Consider the following 19,524-nt stretch of genomic DNA (forward strand, 5'->3'; position numbering starts at 1 on the left):
AGGACTGATAGTCAAATGGACATGCATGGAATGGAATGTAAAAGCTGTGTATGAATCACTGTATAGTGTCTCTGTAAGTAATTATTCATTTAATGTAGAAAAAAGTTAAATATAACTTAACCTTACTTGGGCAATGATTATTTCTGAGGCCACATCCCAATAATGGTGGTATTACTCTAATCCAGTACTTCTCAAATAGTGGGGCGCGCCCCCCTGGGGGGGCGCAGAGCGATGCCAGGGGGGGCGCATGTGACCTCGGGGAACATTTCTTTTTTTTTTTTTTGCCGTACTGGAATAAAGTGTACTTGCGCATCCACTCAGTGGGTGGCAGTGGCGCTCTCATTTTCAGAGTGCGTGCAGTATTTTTGAACTAAGGAAGAGCACTCATCACACAGAAAACAAATATGAAGAGCAGTGCGCCGCCGCCGTTTTCGAAAGCCGTTTTCCGACCGGACTCACTCACGCAGCGACCCACTGTCTTGTCCGGTTCTCACGCCGCCGCCCGATAAGTGCCATTTTCGGCTTGGGATCGTCACGACGATGGTAAATATAGCTGCTAAGAGAGCTGCAGCAATCAACAGTGTGCCCCACTTTACAAACAGTAAATTCTCAGATTATTCTCAGCACTTACAGTATATACAAAATTTCTTCAGATCAGTAAGAAGTATGCACATAAATATTATGCACTAAAATGCTTGTTTATATGATCGCACTGTTATTTTTGCTTGTTAGCAAATAAAAAAATAAAATAAAATAATAATAACAACAGCTGTATTTTCTGTTTCAGAGCATTAAATGTATTGAATTGTATCGAAAATCGTACCGAACCGTGACTTAACTGTATCGTTGCATCCCTTATACGTACATATATATCTATATTATATATATACAGTACTGTGCAAAAGTTTTAGGCAGGACACTTGCCTAAAACTTTTGCACAGTACTGTATATTTTTATTATATTATGTATATACAGGATATACTGTATGTATATATTTTCCCCAAGTGGAAGCTTCCATGATCCTGATAAATTTAATAATAAAAAATAAAAAAAAAAAATAAATAAAATATATATATATATATATATATATATATATGTATTTTTTTTTTTGCAAACAGAGTGGTATCGGAATGGTATCGGTATCGGCCGATACTGCACAGCCAGGTATCTGTATCGGTATCGGGCCCAAAAAATGGTATCGGTGCAACACTATTCGTAACAGTTTGAATTTAAACAGTTCAATTTCATTCTTTTGCAGGTTCTCCTCAATATGTGCCACTTGGTTCACTCTACCATCATGTGGCCAGCGCTTTGTGACATCATGCTGATCTAGGTACTTGGATGCAGACAGTAAAGACCACTGTACTGTACAGTACTCATGAAGCTCGGGGGCAGTGGGCTCCCCGCCAGGTATCGAACCACACAAAAGTCTCTAATCTGTCAAAAGCTAACTCTGGTTTTAGGACACACTTTAAAATACAATAAAGCAGTCAAGAAGAAGAGGAGAGAGAGGAGGGGGGTCCATTTATGAGCTTTCTTTTGCCTGATGAGCTGCCAAGTGATTAGGTCATCCCGTTCGACACAATGAATAAGCAGTCTGGCCACTAAAAACGTGCAGATTCCCAGAACGTGAACTGTATTGTCAGTGCTTAATATGAAGCAGACCCTGAAGAGTGAGCGAGCTCAGGTGGGCCTCAGCCCATCCGTGTGGGGGCCATGTGGGCTCTGTCAAATCAGTCCTTAGCAGTACTATGACAGTCAATAAAAGACCTCTTCTCCCTTTGATTCCTTTCCAACTAAAAGACGTATGTACAAAGCTATGTAATTGTACAGTGGATTGACTGCATGATACTGATAATACATAGTGGAATCTTAACTAATGAATGACCCAACATATAAGTTTTTCAAGAACCAAGGCATTGCTTGGCTATTTTTTTTTTTTTTTTTTTTGCTTCGACTTGTGAGCATAATAGGAGATATAATCATGTTTGTGACTCTCGCAATTGCAGTTTGTGTAAAACAACTAAAAACAAAAAGCACTACACATGTAGTCGAATCAAACATAACAAACATATAACATATTACTTTGAATGTTCGCTCGTTTAACGCTAATGTTTAATGCCCTCTCGCTAACTAAACAATAACAATAAAATACAACAAAAAGACCCTCTCTGACCTGACTCCATAATGCAACACAGGAGAAAATGAGTCAACATAAATGGCAGCTCACCCATAGCTTGTCACACTGATACACCATGTGAAATCCAAAAAATGAGCCAACCAATAGCCAGTAGGAACAAAAAAAAATCTATAAGAAGGCTCAAACTAAGTTTGAAAATATGAATTGTGAATTGAAAAAAAGAGTGACAACCAAAATCTGTAGTGGCATTTCGCGTCCAGAGCCTCTTTGGTAGTGGGAAGATTGGGGAGACATCTCCCATAGATAGCAGTATGACCTCAGGGGTCCTATATAAAATACAGTACATTACACTGTATAACTAGTCGGGTAAGAAAAATAATTAAACGAGTGATTGAATAAATATCACTTTTTTTCCAATTACCTTCACAATTTAACTTGAAGTAACAATGACTATTTCATTCAAAATAATATTTTATTACAGCTTTTTTACTTAACTGTACTGTAGTCTACAACTGTACTGTTTTACATAAAACTTGATAAAGTTTTTAATAATTATTCTGAGTATAAAACATAAAACGAATTTCTCAGCACACAAATCAGACAAATGTCCTGTTAATTCAAATAAAAAGAAAAAGGTGCTGCTGATTTACATTTTTTTCTTGCGATCAAAGCGCTGATATAAATTGTGTCAATAGCCACGTTTACATGCTGACTTTTATTCATACCGATTCAAATCATTCCGAATGGAAATTTCAGATCAGCTGTTTACATGTCACTTCATCTATTCCGATCCAGCGTTTACATGTGTCTGCCTTTATTCCGAAAGGATGTTTGACAACTGCCGTCTGACATGCGCAGATTAATCAAAACAAAGCGTCACGTTGCAAAACATGGAGATCGATCGTCAGATCAGCTGCTGTTTTAACTTTTCGAGTGGAAACAAAACTTCAGAATGACACGCCGTTCATTTAAAAAGTTGTGTGGGCTGGTGGAGGGATTCATGGATATAAACTTTCCGCCGGACTCCAATTAGGTGCGCTGTGCGTGTGCTTGGAAGCCATGTTGCAAGTGACGTTACTTACGTCACCAAGTGACGTCACCACGTCAGTACGGAGCATGTGCAGAAAGAACGCAACCAGACACCATTCCGCTTTCCTGTTTACATGATATAATTTTACTTCTAATCGGTTTGGGAAAAGGAATATTCCACCCTTGTGAATCGGAATGAAATTCCATTCGGTTTGGGCCTGTTCATTCCGAATGAGGTGTTTATATGGAACACATTTATTCGGTTTGAACATCTAAACTGATTGTAATTGGAATATTTGGCTCCATGTAAACGTGGCAAATGACTCATTTATTTTCTCTGAAAAAACTAAACAATAAAAGTGAATCAGGAGGAGGCAGACTGATGAATCAGTTTCCTTTATCGAACAGTTGTTCATAAATACAATCCAAATTTGAAACCACACTCTCTTATATGACAATTTACAGTTTGAATTTGTGACTGTTATATGAATGGGTTTATGGGTGTGATTTCTTTCTAAAAAAATGAGACAGCTTTACTATCCAATAACAACCAATAACAAGTGCTAATATGCTTCTCCAAAACACAATACAAATGGACACTGATTAGTATAATTGCTAACTAGCTTAGCGCTACATGCTACATATTAACGTCTCATCAATAAAGAATACAAACATTGGCTTTATTTACTCACCTCTGTCCGAGGCACACTGGATCTAACAACACAAAAGACAATCTAACTCTCGACACTTCGTAATAATATTGACTGACCAACCCGACGGCAGCAATGAACTCTCTCTCTTTTGCTTTAATCACTGGCACACGCGCAGCCTCACATTACACGCAAACAAGGACCCAAACGGGACTGCCTATTGCTGCCGGCAATAATCGATTATCAAATTAGTTGGTAACTAATTCATGAATTGCTTTAATCAATAGGTTGTTGCAGCCTTATTGCTGTCCATATGGTACTGGCCCCTGTGGTACACTCAATTCAAGTACTGAAATAATGGCATTTCCATTCATTTGGCATGTGAGTCTGCCACCTCTGCCAGTGCACGCACAGTCCACTTTCACCCAGCCCAAAGCGTGTCACGTCCCACACAGCTGCTTGTCAACACTTTGTCCCCTCAGCGCTCCCATCACTGTCAAAGTCAACGTCACCACCACGCACGAAATGAGCCCACCCTACTGCTGTACCTCTCACCAAGGCTGGCCCCTGAGGGGGTGTTAGCCCGTGATTGTTCAATGAAGCGAAGTGGCGAATCAAAGCATCCCACGGCAGGAGACCACTTTGAAGTGACCTCGTCCAGTCTGTGGCCTGTAAGGAGTGCGGGACACCCGTTGTCCTCGTCGCCATTGCACCCCCTCCCCTTAACCTGACCAGGAGCAGTGAGCCAGGCAGGCCTGTGAATAAGCACAAGAGAATGAATGGGCAAGTGAATGGGTGGTCCCTCCACCTCGGGATTGGACTTCATGGAAGCTAAAAGAGCTCTCATGCAGTGTCACCTTAAACAATAATGCTCCAAAAGAGTTCAGACTTCCTGGACGGACATTTACTTTACTCCCCGTCTCTTTTTAGTCAAAAGGGGTCTTTTAGTGTCCAAGTCTTCCAGCTTGTCTCTCCCGACCTCAAAAAAAGAATGGATGTCAATGAAAGGCTCTTTTTTGTGAATGTGCAAATTCACTGTCACTTTTTTTTTGCTCTCAGGCTCCCCCTGCAGTTATATGTATTTGCATGCCAGCTTAGTTTACAATATTGGTTGCATTTCAGCCAAAACACATGTCATAGCTGAGTGTAATGGTGAAAACCCAGATAATAACGCATAGATAACTACTCCCTATTATGATTTGTTGTGTAATTGTATTTAATAAAAAAAAAAAATTCTTTTTTTAAAGTAATCTTCATTTTAAGAATACATACTGCATGTATCCAAATAATAATGTTTAAATGTATTTGAAATATTAAAAAAAAAAGTTGTATTTCATTTTATAATTACGATTTTTTAAAATTAAATTTAGGATAATTATCACTCAAAAATGTTGGTTTAATAAATATGCCACCTATGTTAATTGTGTATGTTTAGGATAATATTTGATGTTTTTTAGATTTAGATTTCATGGAAATTATGTATATATATATTTTTTTACAATTATTTTATATCTGGTTTTATGTTGTTGCCTTTTATAATCCAGTGTAACCTTGTCACCCCTGAAGGGGAAACCCATTTACGGGCCCTTCTCAAGCATTCTTGTTTTTTTCTTGATAGAGTTTTGAGTTTTTCCTTGCCATTTTGGGTGTTTAGATCATTTCCTTTACCCCCCATTAAATGTGGCCCAATGAATCGTTGTAATTAATGGCTAAAATACTAAATGTGACTTGAGTTGACTTCATTTATAACCAGGGGTGCACATAAGTGGTCCGCATGCGCGCATACGTACTGGACGGAGACAAACGCGCTGGCCCTCAAAGGCTTCCATACGCTTTTGCGTAGCGATGGCTGACCACTGCATTTGCGGCGGACGCGAGAAAATTGCTTCTCAAAATGTCAAAAAGGCAGGCCTCACTAAGTAATTATTTCCGTGTTCCCCGACCCCCGTCAAAAGACAGACGACAGAGACGTCACCGGAGCTACCGAAAAAAAGGACTTTTGCAAAAGTGGCTGCAGGAGGAACCATGGCTAGAAGCAAATGATGCTCGCACGGAAATGTGGTACAAAATTTGCCGTGAGAATCCCAATGTCGCTGATAAGAGCAGCGCATTTTATGTAGGGTCAAAGCATTTCAGCCATCCAAACTTTGAAAAGCACGAAAAAAACAGAGAGCATGTGGCAATTAAGCAAACTATCGATGTCAGACAGGACCCCACTCGCCTTATGGACAAGTGGCGGAATAAAGTTATTGAAGAACAGCGCCATGCACTGATAAATGTATTTTTGCTCGCATTTCACAAAGCTAAACATGCATGTTCAATGAGCTCTTATGAGGAGGACATCCCACTTTTACAAAGGCTTGGAGTTAATGTGGGAGCCGCATAATGCCCTTTATTTTGAATTAGTGCTTTTATGTTTATTTCTTTACATTTCACTTCAAAGTAATGGCAATTTTGTTGTGCCAATCAAGCATTAATTGTTAATATAATGAATTAAAGGTAATTGGCTCTAAGTAAAGCTTGTCATAATTTTATCGCATCAGGCGGGTTGGCTCTCAAGCTCAGTGAGGACCAAGTCACATCTCCAGGTCCTCCTCTGAGAACCTGAGCAAAAAAAAATATGTGCACCCCTGTTTATAACACTATGTACACTAGAATCCACATGTTCTTCAGGTCATTTGTGAAAGAGGATCACGCTGTTACTTGTAATGAAGTTTGCTGTGTATGAGCATCCAGTCGAGGAGAGCAGGAAGAGGTCACATGATGCTATATGAGGCCAGGGGGCAGGTGGGCTCTCATTGACTGGTGTTGTGCAAACACACGCGGTAAAATGCAACAAAAAAGTGAGGGAAAGGCAAAGGTGGGGGCACTGAAGCAACCACACCAGACAGATCTATGTCTGTCATCTCCTTCTAGGACACACACACATGCAGAGCAGCGTCACGCAGGTTTCATGTGAAGGCGCCTTTGATCAGAGCTGTTCTCAGAAGTTCTGCAGCTTCCCTGCCATTTAAACCTGTTTACACAACTCCTGACTGAAGCTACAACAGAGAACAATGGCTGCACCCATTCAGCGCTTACAAATCTAAGCATTCACGCCATAGGGGCTTCAACATATGATGCAACCAAGTGGTGGGCCATGCATCTGCAACCTGGGCTTTCAGTCGGGACACACTCCATTTAGGACAACTCTTAATGCTGCCATTATCTAGTATAGAAAGCATAAATTCTATACAAAACTACATACTGTATATACACAGTGGGGCAAATAAGTATTTAGTCAACCACTAATTGTGCTAGTTCTCCCACTTGAAAATATTAGGCCTGTAATTGTCAACATGGGTAAACCTCAACCATGAGAGACAGAATGTGACCCCCCCCCCCCACAGAAAATCACATTGTTTGATTTTTTAAAAAATCATTTGCAAATCATAGTGGAAAATTAGTATTTGGTCAATACCAAAAGTTCATCTCAATACTTTCTTATGTACCCTTTTTTTTGGCAATCACTGAGGCCAAACATTTTCTGTAACTCTTCACAAGCTTTTCACACACTGTTTCTGATATTTTGGCCCATTCCTCCATGCAGATCTCCTCTACAGCAGTGATGTTTTGGGGCTGTCGTTGGGCAACACGGACTTTCAACTCCCTCCACAGATTTTCTACGGAGTTGAGATCTGGAGACTGGCTAGGTCACTCCAGGACCTTGAAATGCTTCTTACAAAGCCACTCCTTTGTTGCCCTGGCTGTGTGTTTGGGATCATTGTCATGCTGAAAGACCCAGCCACGTCTCATCTTCAATGCCCTTGCTGATGGTAGGAAATTTTCACTCAAAATCTCTCGATACATGGCCCCATTCATTCTTTCCTTTACACAGATCAGTCGTCCTGGTCCCATTGCAGGAAAACAGCCCCAAAGCATGATGTTTCCACCCCCATGTTTCACAGTGGGTATGGTGTTCTTCGGATGCAATTCAGTATTCTTTCTCCTCCAAACACGAGAACCTGTGTTTCTGCCAAAAAGTTCTATTTTGGGTTCATCTGACCATAACACATTCTCCCAGTCCTCTTCTGGATCATCCAAATGCTCTCTAGCGAACCGCAGACGGGCCTGGATGTGTACTGGCTTCAGCAGGGGGACACGTCTGGCAGTGCAGGATTTGAGTCCCTGGCGGCGCATTGTGTTACTGATAGTAGCCTTTGTTACTGTGGTCCCAGCTCTCTGTAGGTCATTCACTAGGTCCCCCTGTGTGGTTCTGGGATTTTTGCTCACCATTCTTGTTATCATTTTGACGCCACGGGGTGAGATCTTGCATGAAGTCCCAGATCGAGGGAGATTATCAGTGGTCTTGTATGTCTTCCATTTTCTAATAATTACTCCCACAGTTGATTTCTTTACACCAAGCGTTTTACCTATTGCAGATTGTCTTCCCAGTCTGGTGCAAGTCTACAATTTTGTTTCTAGTGTCCTTCGACAGCTCTTTGGTCTTGGCCATAGTGGAGTTTGGAGTGTGACTGACTGAGATTGTGGACGTGTGTCTTTTATACCGATAATGAGTTAAAACAGGTGCCACTAATACAGGTAACGAGTGGAGCCTTGTTAGACCTCGTTAGAAGAAGTTGGACTTCTTTGACAGCCAGAAATCTTACTAGTTTGTAGGTGACCAAATATTTATTTTCCACTCTAATTTGCAAATTCTTTAAAAATCAAACAATGTGATTTTCTGTTTTTTTTTTCCACATTCTGTCTCTCATGGTCGAGGTTTACCCATGTTGACAATTGCAGGCCTCTCTAATCTTTTCAAGCAGGATAAGTTACACAATTGGTGGTTGACTAAATACTTATTTGCCCCACTGTATATACAGTGCCTTGCAAAAGTATTCGGCCCCCTTGAACTTTGCAACCTTTCGCCACATTTCAGGCTTCAAACATAAAGATATAAAATTTTAATTTTTTGTCAAGAATCAACAACAAGTGGGACACAATCGTGAAGTGGAACAAAATTTATTGGATAATTTAAACTTTTTTAACAAATAAAAAACTGAAAAGTAGGGCGTGCAATATTATTCGGCCCCCTTGCGTTGATACTTTGTAGCGCCACCTTTTGCTCCAATTACAGCTGCAAGTCGCTTGGGGTATGTTTCTATCAGTTTTGCACATCGACAGACTGACATTCTTGCCCATTCTTCCTTGCAAAACAGCTCGAGCTCAGTGAGGTTGGATGGAGAGTGTTTGTGAACAGCAGTCTTCAGCTCTTTCCACAGATTCTCAATTGGATTCAGGTCTGGACTTTGACTTGGCCATTCTAACACCTGGATACGATTATTTTTGAACCATTCCATTGTAGATTTGGCTTTATGTTTTGGATCATTGTCCTGTTGGAAGATAAATCTCCGTCCCAGTCTCAGGTCTTGTGCAGATACCAACAGGTTTTCTTCCAGAATGTTCCTGTATTTGGCTGCATCCATCTTCCCGTCAATTTTAACCATCTTCCCTGTCCCTGCTGGAGAAAAGCAGGCCCAAACCATGATGCTGCCACCACCATGTTTGACAGTGGGGATGGTGTGTTCAGGGTGATGAGCTGTGTTGCTTTTACGCCAAACATATCGTTTTGCATTGTGGCCAAAAAGTTCCATTTTGGTTTCATCTGACCAGAGCACCTTCTTCCACATGTTTGGTGTGTCTCCCAGGTGGCTTGTGGCAAACTTTAAACGAGACTTTTTATGGATATCTTTGAGAAATGGCTTTCTTCTTGCCACTCTTCCATAAAGGCCAGATTTGTGCAGTGTACGACTGATTGTTGTCCTATGGACAGACTCTCCCACCTCAGCTGTAGATCTCTGCAGTTCATCCAGAGTGATCATGGGCCTCTTGGCTGCATCTCTGATCAGTTTTCTCCTTGTTTGAGAAGAAAGTTTGGAAGGACGGCCGGGTCTTGGTAGATTTGTAGTGGTCTGATGCTCCTTCCATTTCAATATGATGGCTTGCACAGTGCTCCTTGAGATGTTTAAAGCTTGGGAAATCATTTTGTATCCAAATCCGGCTTTAAACTTCTCCACAACAGTATCTCGGACCTGCCTGGTGTGTTCCTTGGTTTTCATAATGCTCTCTGCACTTTAAACAGAACCCTGAGACTCACAGAGCAGGTGCGTTTATACGGAGACTTGATTACACAGAGGTGGATTAAATGTATCATCATCGGTCATTTAGGACAACATTGGATCATTCAGAGATCCTCACTGAACTTCTGGTGTGAGTTTGCTGCACTGAAAGTAAAGGGGCCGAATAATATTGCACGCCCCACTTTTCAGTTTTTTATTTGTTAAAAAAGTTTAAATTATCCAATAAATGTTGTTCCACTTCACGATTGTGTCCCACTTGTTGTTGATTCTTGACAAAAAAAATAAATTTCATATCTTTATGTTTGAAGCCTGAAATGTGGCGAAAGGTTGCAAGATTCAAGGGGGCCGAATACTTTTGCAAGGCACTGTATATATATGTGTATATATATATTTTTTAAAGTCAACTACATTATAGTCACAAGAGATGCTGATTAAATGTATTCTAGTTTTGCTTTGAACAACTAATCGGAGGATGGGGAAATTACAGCATAATCTGGCTCTGTGATCATTTCCTTGGCTAGCACTAATGATTTTGAAGGACACTCGACAAATTAGATTGACATGGTAAAATATAGAGAGGCTGAAATTTGATTGGACAAAAAAAAAAAAAATCTACAAAATCCAGCATCATTTTGTAACTATAAGCAGTAAAAAGGCGTGTTGTTTTTTTCTTCAGCTTCCAACAACATGCGGTTTTCAGTAAAATGGAAAAAAAGTAAAGTTCAGTAAAATGGAAAAAAAAAAAAAAACGTTTTTAAAGCGGCATTTTGAGTAATATCACGTCATGTGAAAAACTTAGGACACCCTATGGGAAGCCTGTGTGTTTTCTAACATATTTGGTCAAATGGATATTTAATATCAATTTTAACAATCTTGAGAGATTCAAGAAATAGAACTAAACAATTAAAACTGAAAAAATGTATTTTATATCTTTATATAAAATGTAATTTTAAATAAATGCAATTTCTGTTGAGGAATAAATTAGGACACCCCCACATTCAATCCCACTTAAAATGGCTAAAGTCACACACAAGTCTATCACATCAGGTGCACATGATTAGAACATCATTAACCAGTGTTTTGAAGGAGGCTTGCCTTATTTAAAACTCACATTTAGTTTGGTGTGCCCTGACTGTTGAGGTGAGAGAAAACATCATGGTGAGATCAAAGGAGCTGTCTGAGGCCTTCAGAAAGAAGATTGTAGACGCTTATGAGTCTGGTAAGGGATTTCAAAAGAATATAAAATACGCCATTCCACTGTCCAGAAAATAGTCTACAAGTGGAGGACATTCGAAACAACTGCCAACATGCCCAGGTCTTGCTGTCCAAGCGAGTTCACCCCGAGAGCAGACCGCAAGATGCTAAAAGAAGTCTCCAAAAACCCTAAAATGTCATCACAGGACCTACAGCAGGCTCTTACTACTGTTGATGTGAAAGTGCATGCCTCTATAATCAGAAAGAGACTTCACAAGTTTAACCTTCATGGGAGGTGTGCAAGGAGGAAACCTTTGCTCACCAAGAACAACATCAAGGCCAGACTGAAGTTTGCCAGAGTGAATGTAGACAAAGACCAGGACTTCTGTTATAATGTTCTTTGGACAGATGACTTTAAAATTAAATTATTTGGACACCAGAACAGAGGACATGTATGGCGTGAACCCAATACAGCATTCCAGGAAAAGAACCTCATACCAACTGTGAATCATGGAGTTGGAAGTGTCATGGTTTGTGGATGCTTTGCTGCTGCAGGACCTGGCTAGCTCACCATCATAGACTCCACAATGAATTCTATCGTGTATCAGAGGGTGCTTGAGGAACATGTGAGATCATCTGTGAAAAAAATTAAAGCTTAAGCAAAACTGGAGCCTGCAACATGACAATGACCCAAAACATACCAGTAAATCCACCAAGGACTGGCTGAAAAGGAAGAAATGGAGAATCCTAGAATGGCCGAGTCAAAGATCAGATCTTAATCCCATTGGGACGCAATGGGGTAACTTGAAAAGGGCTGTACATGCAAGAAACCCCTCAAACATCTCACAGCTGAAAGTATTCTGCATTGAGGAGGGGGGCAAACTTTCTTCAGACCGATGTCAAAGACTGGTACATGGCTAAAAAAAAGCGTCTCTCTGAAGTTATTTTAGCCAAAGGGGGTAAGGCTAGCTATTAGGTGGTAGGGTGCCTTAACTTTTTCCTCAGTTAGAATATGCATTTTTGTTTATATGTTTGGTTTAATGAGTCAAATGTTAATTTTTGTTGTTTACCTGCAATTAAATCACTTTAATTTCTAGAAATGAAGAAAAACTAGATCAGACATTGATATACTGCATGAATATTTCTTAATAAGAACTGAATATTTCATGGGGTGACGTAATTTTTTCATGACTGTATATATTAAAGTATAAACTAAGTATAAAGTTTAAACTTAAAAAAAAAAAAAAAGTGTTTATGTCATTCCAATGCTGTTTACATCCACTACTGGGCTTTTTTCCTTGTATAGCTGCAAAAATTGTTTTAAAGGCCCACTAAGCTAACTTGAGACACAATTTAAAAGTAAAACAGAGCTACAATTGACTAAGCATACACACAAACACATGAATAGTAGTGTAATTTACTACTTAAATGAAAATGTAGAGATTAAATTTGATGTTTTTTTTAGTACAGACTATCATGAATCATGTCAAGTTGAGCTGACAACAGCTTTTAGTTCAGCTCCACTTTATACACTTGTACATGTACTGAACATCTTTTCTTGAGGTTTTGAGTTTGGTGAGTTCAAGCTGTTATGTGCCATGTGAACATAACCATGTGTTATTATCACACCGCGTGGAACGTTTGGGATGATGTGCTTCGTGCAAAACTTTAGCCACTGTAAAATAGCTGACAGAGGGGATTCAGTGCACATTGTGTAGTGTGACATCTGAGGCATTGTTATCGCACAGCATTCTGACAACACTAATTTTAGGCATCTTGCTATCACCTAGGCCAGGTTATCAGCACCTCCCACAGAAAGCGGCCATCTTTTACTGTGGTTTTCATCAAGGGACGCCTAGGACACGTTGAAGGCCTGCTTTGACAGTGTCCTCTTCACTTGAGACTGAACAGAGTGTCCTTTTGTGCCCATCCTAAGCACCAAATCCACTCCATAATTTCAGCTTATATCGAGAACTAGAAACTTTTATCTGGGTCACGAATTATTTTTAGAGCTGGGAAATGTGCTGCTGCCAGGATGAATAGTAAAAGTTAAACAACAGCGGCTGATAGAAGTGTAAAATAAATGTTTATTCTCAATGAGACCAAAAAAAAAAAATATGTGCCATGAGGTTTACATTTGTAGTTAGGTACGGAAATGAGGTGAAACAAAGTGGCAAATGGTGAGTAAAAACTGTACAAATGACATGTTCAAATTGAGTGAAAGACTAGTTTTGAGTGCTGTTTAGATTTTTCTACACACAGTGGTTCATTTGGCGGATAAATGCAAATAAAGATGGATAATAATCAGTGTTGGGAATAACGCCGTTATAAATAACGCCGTTACATAACAGCGTTATTTTTTTCAGTAACGGGGTGATCTAACTAATTATTTTTTCCGCCATTACAACGCCGTTACTGTTACTGACAGTCAAAAGCGGTGCGTTACTTACTTTGAATAAATTGAAGAAACTACCAGCCGTAGCGAGTCTACTCTACTCTGTATATTTGTCATCCAAGACTTGGGGTGCGTTCAGGTTCATGGCAATGAAAATGGTAAACACACATAGCCTACCTTTGCAAGAACGATGGAGTTTCCGTTTGATACGGTCATAATGTGCAGGTCCTGCACCCATCCGCAGCAAAACTGTTTGTACTTTTGTAGCAATTTGTAATTTCGGAATCGCTGATGAGTTTAGTAACATAAACCAAGCAATAAATGCAGCAGAATGTCCATTTCGCATAATTGTGGAAGCCCGTCGACATCTTTACTCCATTTGTCTTCAGCTTGCTCGTAAGGGCCAACATTGTTCACATCCTTAAGTTTGATCACATATCTGTTCTTCGCCTTCGTAACGAGTTTGTCTCTTTATCGAACTGGCTAGTTAAAGTTTAATGTCCCGCAAGCCAGACCTGCTTCCAATATGGCTGCGTTGTTGTCAAATCTCACGTGATCCCCCATTCTGTGACGTAAACGCTCGAGCCTAACAGCACACGTACTCCAGAGCTGGTGTTTTCACACACAAACCGGAACAGCACGTGCGGCAAGTACACAAACGCAAAACAGATGCAGAAGGATATGATGGCACAGCATTCAGAGGAAAATTTGTCCTTTACAAGGTGGAGATATAAACACTATTTCAAGTTGGTCGAAATTAAAGCAAAGAGCGTGCTTGTAAAGTGTAATTTATGTCCCGGGGCAAAGCTTTTGTCGACATCTATGGTAAGCAATTCAAATCTGTTTATTTTTGTTGCACTTCAAATGTAGGATAAATCTGTTGCTGGTGAGGTACAATAAATATTACAAGGTTCTATAACACAAGTACCTGTCTGTTCTTCTCTATTCAACTGACTCGAATACTGCTCAGAAAATTTCAAATTCTTTGACATACAACAACTTCTTTTTAAAGTAATGGAAATAGTTACTTTCCCTGGTCTCTAATTACCTTTATTATAGAGTAATTCAGTTACTAACTCAGTTACTTTTTGGAAGAAGTAGTGAGTAATTACTTTTTTAAAGTAACGTGCCCAACACTGATCATAATTCTTGTGGGCGTGAGGTATAGGGACAAGAATTTTAATGGTCTTTAATTGGATAAATGCAAATAAGGATGTACCATAATTCTTGTGGGCGTGAGGTATAGGGACAAGAATTTTAATGGTCTTGAGGGCAGCTACTAAAAGTGCGATGAATTCAGCCTAGCAACATCAAAGGAACAGGAATTGGTGGAGATTTTAGTTTAAATCCAGTTCAGTTGTACATAGAAATAAGATTCAGCAATCAGTTGTTGATTAATCTTTTTTTTTTTTTTTTTTTTTTCCTTAACATCTTACTTAATATCTTGCAATAAGGAAAAATAATACATTAACTATAACCACAGATCATACACTGACAAAAAAACACAGTCATCGTGTTCAATATGACCACCTAATTATTTTGGTTGATGGTCACATAAATAGTCCGCCAGTTGTCCTGCTCGGGGTCATCTGAGATGCATTGGTTATTATTGTCTCAATATGTATTCAAATAACAAATGTGAATGTCGTTTGTGTGATTTCGTGAAAATAGGAAATGGTCATATTGTCTCTGAGCTCAGCGGAAATGATTAAAATAACAAGTTAGTGGGAAGCTGCCATTAAATCTTATGTATAGCTGCCAGTTTAAAAGTTCACAGCTGTTAATAACCCAAACACGAGGCAGCTGTCCACTGCAAGGCTTATGCCATTCAACACCACTGAAGGAGTCTACAACGAAAAATGCATAGTAAAAGCAGTCGCGCTTACAGATTAGCGCTCTGGTGTTAGTCTAACTGCAAATGTGTGGAACGCCGAGTCATTTAATCACATCACATCAGTAGTCCTCTCACATTTAATTGACCTCAAAATTTAAGTTTGCCGTTTTTTTATTACCATTGAAGTAAAGCTTCCACTCTAATATCAAGTCATCTGGGAACAGATGCAAGATTCCCAAATCGACAACTGCAGAAGAGCGAACAATTGCCCGGTGAAACCGAATCTTAGCAGGCGATCACATGACTTGTCGTAAGCGTAGTAGGGAATTTGCCCAGCGTGAAGCTTGTGCTTGGATCGTCTACTCTTCATGACAGTGATGTCTTTTTTAAGGGTTTATGATACTCCCCCTATATAGAGTGACTGATCATTTTTCTGTGTCATTGATACAGTCATATGATATATTCCAATTTGTTTTGTATTTTATGACATCACATCATCTTCTCCCATTTTAAACCTGTCCTTTAACCAAAACATACGCCCTCATGCTGAGTCCCTATTAGCCAAGTAAATATAAATAGCGAACATATGGTATGTGGACAGAAAAAAACATTAGCTCAGAGCCCACAAATTGCATGAGGGACTACTTCGTAATAGTGTATAGTACACGCGGGATCATGTTGTTAAAAGTTTTTAGTGACAGACGGTACACATGTGGTGTTAAAGGCTTCAAAGTGGCTTGTAAGTAGCTATCAGCAGGCATTAACTAATGAATCCCGAGCAAACAATGTAGTAGAGTGGCTTCTTTAAGGTCAAACACAATCCATTCCGCGACGCTGACTCAGTAATTCCAGTTTTATACAAAACTAAAACTTCAACACTTTAATATTTTTATATGGATATGTTTTTTTTTAAAGTCAAAAACCTTAAAAATGTACTAGATATAACAATTTCAGTGTCTAAACTTCAATCGTCTAAGCAAATTTGAAGCTGCCTTTCATCACATCACATTTCAGAGTATGGTTATTTAATAGGCACATATCTCCTAAGAGATACTTACTTGAGAGAATTCACTTTTCGAGTCCAGATTTAATATAATTCCGTATATCATTCTATAGCTGACAGTTCTGTTATGTTGTTGCAATTGTTCTGGTCTCCATTCATGTTGGCAAGAACTTTTATCATTCTCTGTGGGTCAGTTCACGTCAGACATGGAGCCTCTCTGATGTGGTGTCCCGCAGGGTTCTGCTCATGGTACCATGTGGTTCTGTAATTTATGCTTCCTTGACACATTATTAAAAGTCAGAGTGACGCGACGAGGCCACATAGGATTCAGTCGCGGTCTGCTGCTTTTCTGGTTTGCTCTCGACATGAAACCTTCTAGGGGTGATTGATCTCAATATATGCGCTACATTGTTGACAATTTTTATCTTGTTCGTGTTAAATCTACAAGTATAGCAATGTATCCGTTGTTACTACACACAAATGACCTCAGGGTAAAATATTTTTGGTGATGTCCAATCCAAGAAGTTTGCGGTATCAGAATTAGAGTACTTCACTAATTAATTCCAAAGGGATATTCAAGGCTGCTGCTCTCAAAGCTAATTCTGGGAAATCGTTTTGTTGTACACTGTTGTTTAACTTTTATTATTACTTTGATTAGGGTTGTTTACATCAGTTGTATAGTTAGAAAAAAACTATTACCAGTTTTCAGTTTCACAATGCATCGTGTCATGTTGAAATAACTCTTGAGCAAGTTTTCTTTATAATTCTTTGATTGAAATTCTTCAGTTATAGAGAAATGCACAATTATTAGGCTACTAGGTCGGTTATGATGTCATGGTCTTAGTGCTGTCAAAAGGCACAAAGCTTCGTGTAAAGGTGACGATTTTGAAACACTTGTAACCAGCTGCCTTTTTGTTCAGACACTCTCACAAAACAGTAATCTTTTTTTATTATTCCACCCTAATGTGATGATTCATCACCAAAATGGCAGTACAGCAGCTTTGGCCATGTTTTATAGCTGTCTAAGGGGCTCTGGAAAACAAAGTCTCGCTCAATGGGAGCAGGAAAAGAGGTTGACAGACTACTGTGTTTAAAGACCACAGAGGAATTTTGCAGCTTATGAAGTCTTGCTGCAGCATTGGATGGGGGGAAGCGGAAGCGTCTTTAGCTGGTCTTGGGGTGCGGGAGGAGCTTAATCTGCAATGCAAGCCAACACAAGTCTCAGGTGGCCGAACTCCTTGATCATTGCACCATGAGAGCCACCTGAACTGACCAAGAAAAAGGGGGAGAGTGGAGGCAGAAATGGGATTGTGATGAAGGGGGGTTTGTGGTTTGTTATGGTAACTTCTAGAGTGACAGCGTTGTCTGCACCTCAGTGACTTCCATTCATGCTGATCGTCAGATGATCAAACGTGTGACACCATGTACATTTGTAACACTGAATGTTGCAGCTGTAGCAGCAAGTGTAGGTATAAAGGGGTGCACATGATTTTCAATGACTTTGCCTCATAAAACAACACAACTTTATATTCAACAGGAAAACAGTAGGGTTGGGAATCTCTGGCATGAAGCCGATTCGATATGTATCTAGATACACAGGTTACGATTCGATTAAAAAAACGATACATTTTTATGGCCAAGCGATTCGATACGATTCGATACAGTTTAAGAACGATACGGTTCGATACAGAGTGAAAACGATACGATAGTAAACATTTGTTGTGTGTGTTCGTACAGTATTTTAAACATATAAAAAGACCACATTTCTAATAGCAAAATTAAACAACAATATTTCATACCAATGTTATGTTTTATTTTTTTATGAAAAAAAAATTAAGGCTTACTATATGACCGTCATTTTGTTGGATGGGATTGATAATAAAACTCCAGTGACAGACAACAATAAAGTGCAGTAATTCAATTACTGTATTTCCTGGTGTTTTGAACACAAGAGGTAAGTAATTTAAGTGCAAACTTTGAACGTAAACATCTTACAAACAAAAATTATTAATTATATGCAGCAGCTCTAGAAAAAAAGAATTAAACCTGCAATGTTATCATAAATAAATAATAAATTATGCTTTACCACTGGTATAATTGGGGGAATAAAAATATGGCATTTTAGACAGACAGGTCAATAATCAATACTTTAAACTTATACACAGCAAAGTCTCACTTATGCCTGTGTTTCCACATTTTTTACTCCTCATCACTGTCCATATCTTTTTTGAAGGGCAGATTTTTTTCTTGAGTAAGATCAACTAATCCACATGTTCATGTTTAAGTAGACTGCGTTTCGTGGGGAAAAAAAATCTCCAGAGGGTCGTGCTGCCCTTTCCACCATTGTAGTGGGGTTATTTTTCAGGGTCAAAAACTCACGATCTCTCTACCGCTCAACACTTCACACTAGCTCTGTCCCATGCGAACAGATCTGGCTGCCTTCCTCACTTCAAAGTCCGACTTTTGTTTTCCTGGGTGCGTTGAAAATCAATCGCTGCACGTTGCTGGCGTCGGTGCTCAAACTGTCCATTGTTTTAGCATGTGGCTTCATTGCCACTACTTGTTTCGTTTTGGGCTGTGAAGAAAACGCTACGGAGCGTGCGTTACAGTGGTTTTGTTAGCTCTCGCGTTATGACACGCTCATGACGATCGGGTAATGACGGCGACTAGTAGCAGTTCTTCTGAGGCAACCACGACCGTGAGTTGTGCTTGTCCATGTTATATCATGCGTGCGGTCTCAATCTAAGTGCGCTGTGTGGTGAATGACACAAGCGCAGCATGTGAAGTAAAAGCTAAGTTATTATCCCATTAAGCAATGCATTGAACTAGGCATTAGAAGCCGATTCTTGTGCTCGCGATAGCCGAATTCTATCTCTACTATCGGTTCATTGAATATTTAATGGCTAATTACTGTCGAATGATAACTTTACTATCGATACAGGTGTATCTCTCACCTGTAAAACCAGATATCCGGTCACATCGGTTTATCGTTCTCAAGCTTAGAAAACAGATCTCGATCTGTCCTTCCATCCATTTTTTGTTTTAACCAGTCACCACTTGTAAAAAATCCTGAGCAGCTATTTCAACTCAGAAAGACTGTGATAAAGACTTACCAACCACATGCTGCCCACAGAACAGGTTGTAACAAACCGTAACT

General features: G+C 39.5%; 1 protein-coding gene across 2 annotated transcripts in view; it reads left to right on the forward strand.

The window, feature by feature from the left end:
* Positions 1–19,524, forward strand: part of LOC130916739 (A disintegrin and metalloproteinase with thrombospondin motifs 20) — a 301,389-nt gene that overhangs the window by 34,345 nt on the left and 247,520 nt on the right. Inside the window, exons 1-2 of one of the 2 annotated variants that reach the window (XM_057837675.1) lie at positions 294–543; positions 1,259–1,410. The gene's annotated coding sequence lies outside the window, so the exon portion shown is untranslated. Of the gene's footprint in view, positions 1–293; positions 544–1,258; positions 1,411–19,524 lie in introns of those variants that run through there. The other variant, XM_057837674.1, reaches the window with a different exon arrangement.

The sequence above is a fragment of the Corythoichthys intestinalis genome, chromosome 5 (assembly GCF_030265065.1).
Source record: "Corythoichthys intestinalis isolate RoL2023-P3 chromosome 5, ASM3026506v1, whole genome shotgun sequence".
NCBI classification, from domain to species: domain Eukaryota; kingdom Metazoa; phylum Chordata; class Actinopteri; order Syngnathiformes; family Syngnathidae; genus Corythoichthys; species Corythoichthys intestinalis.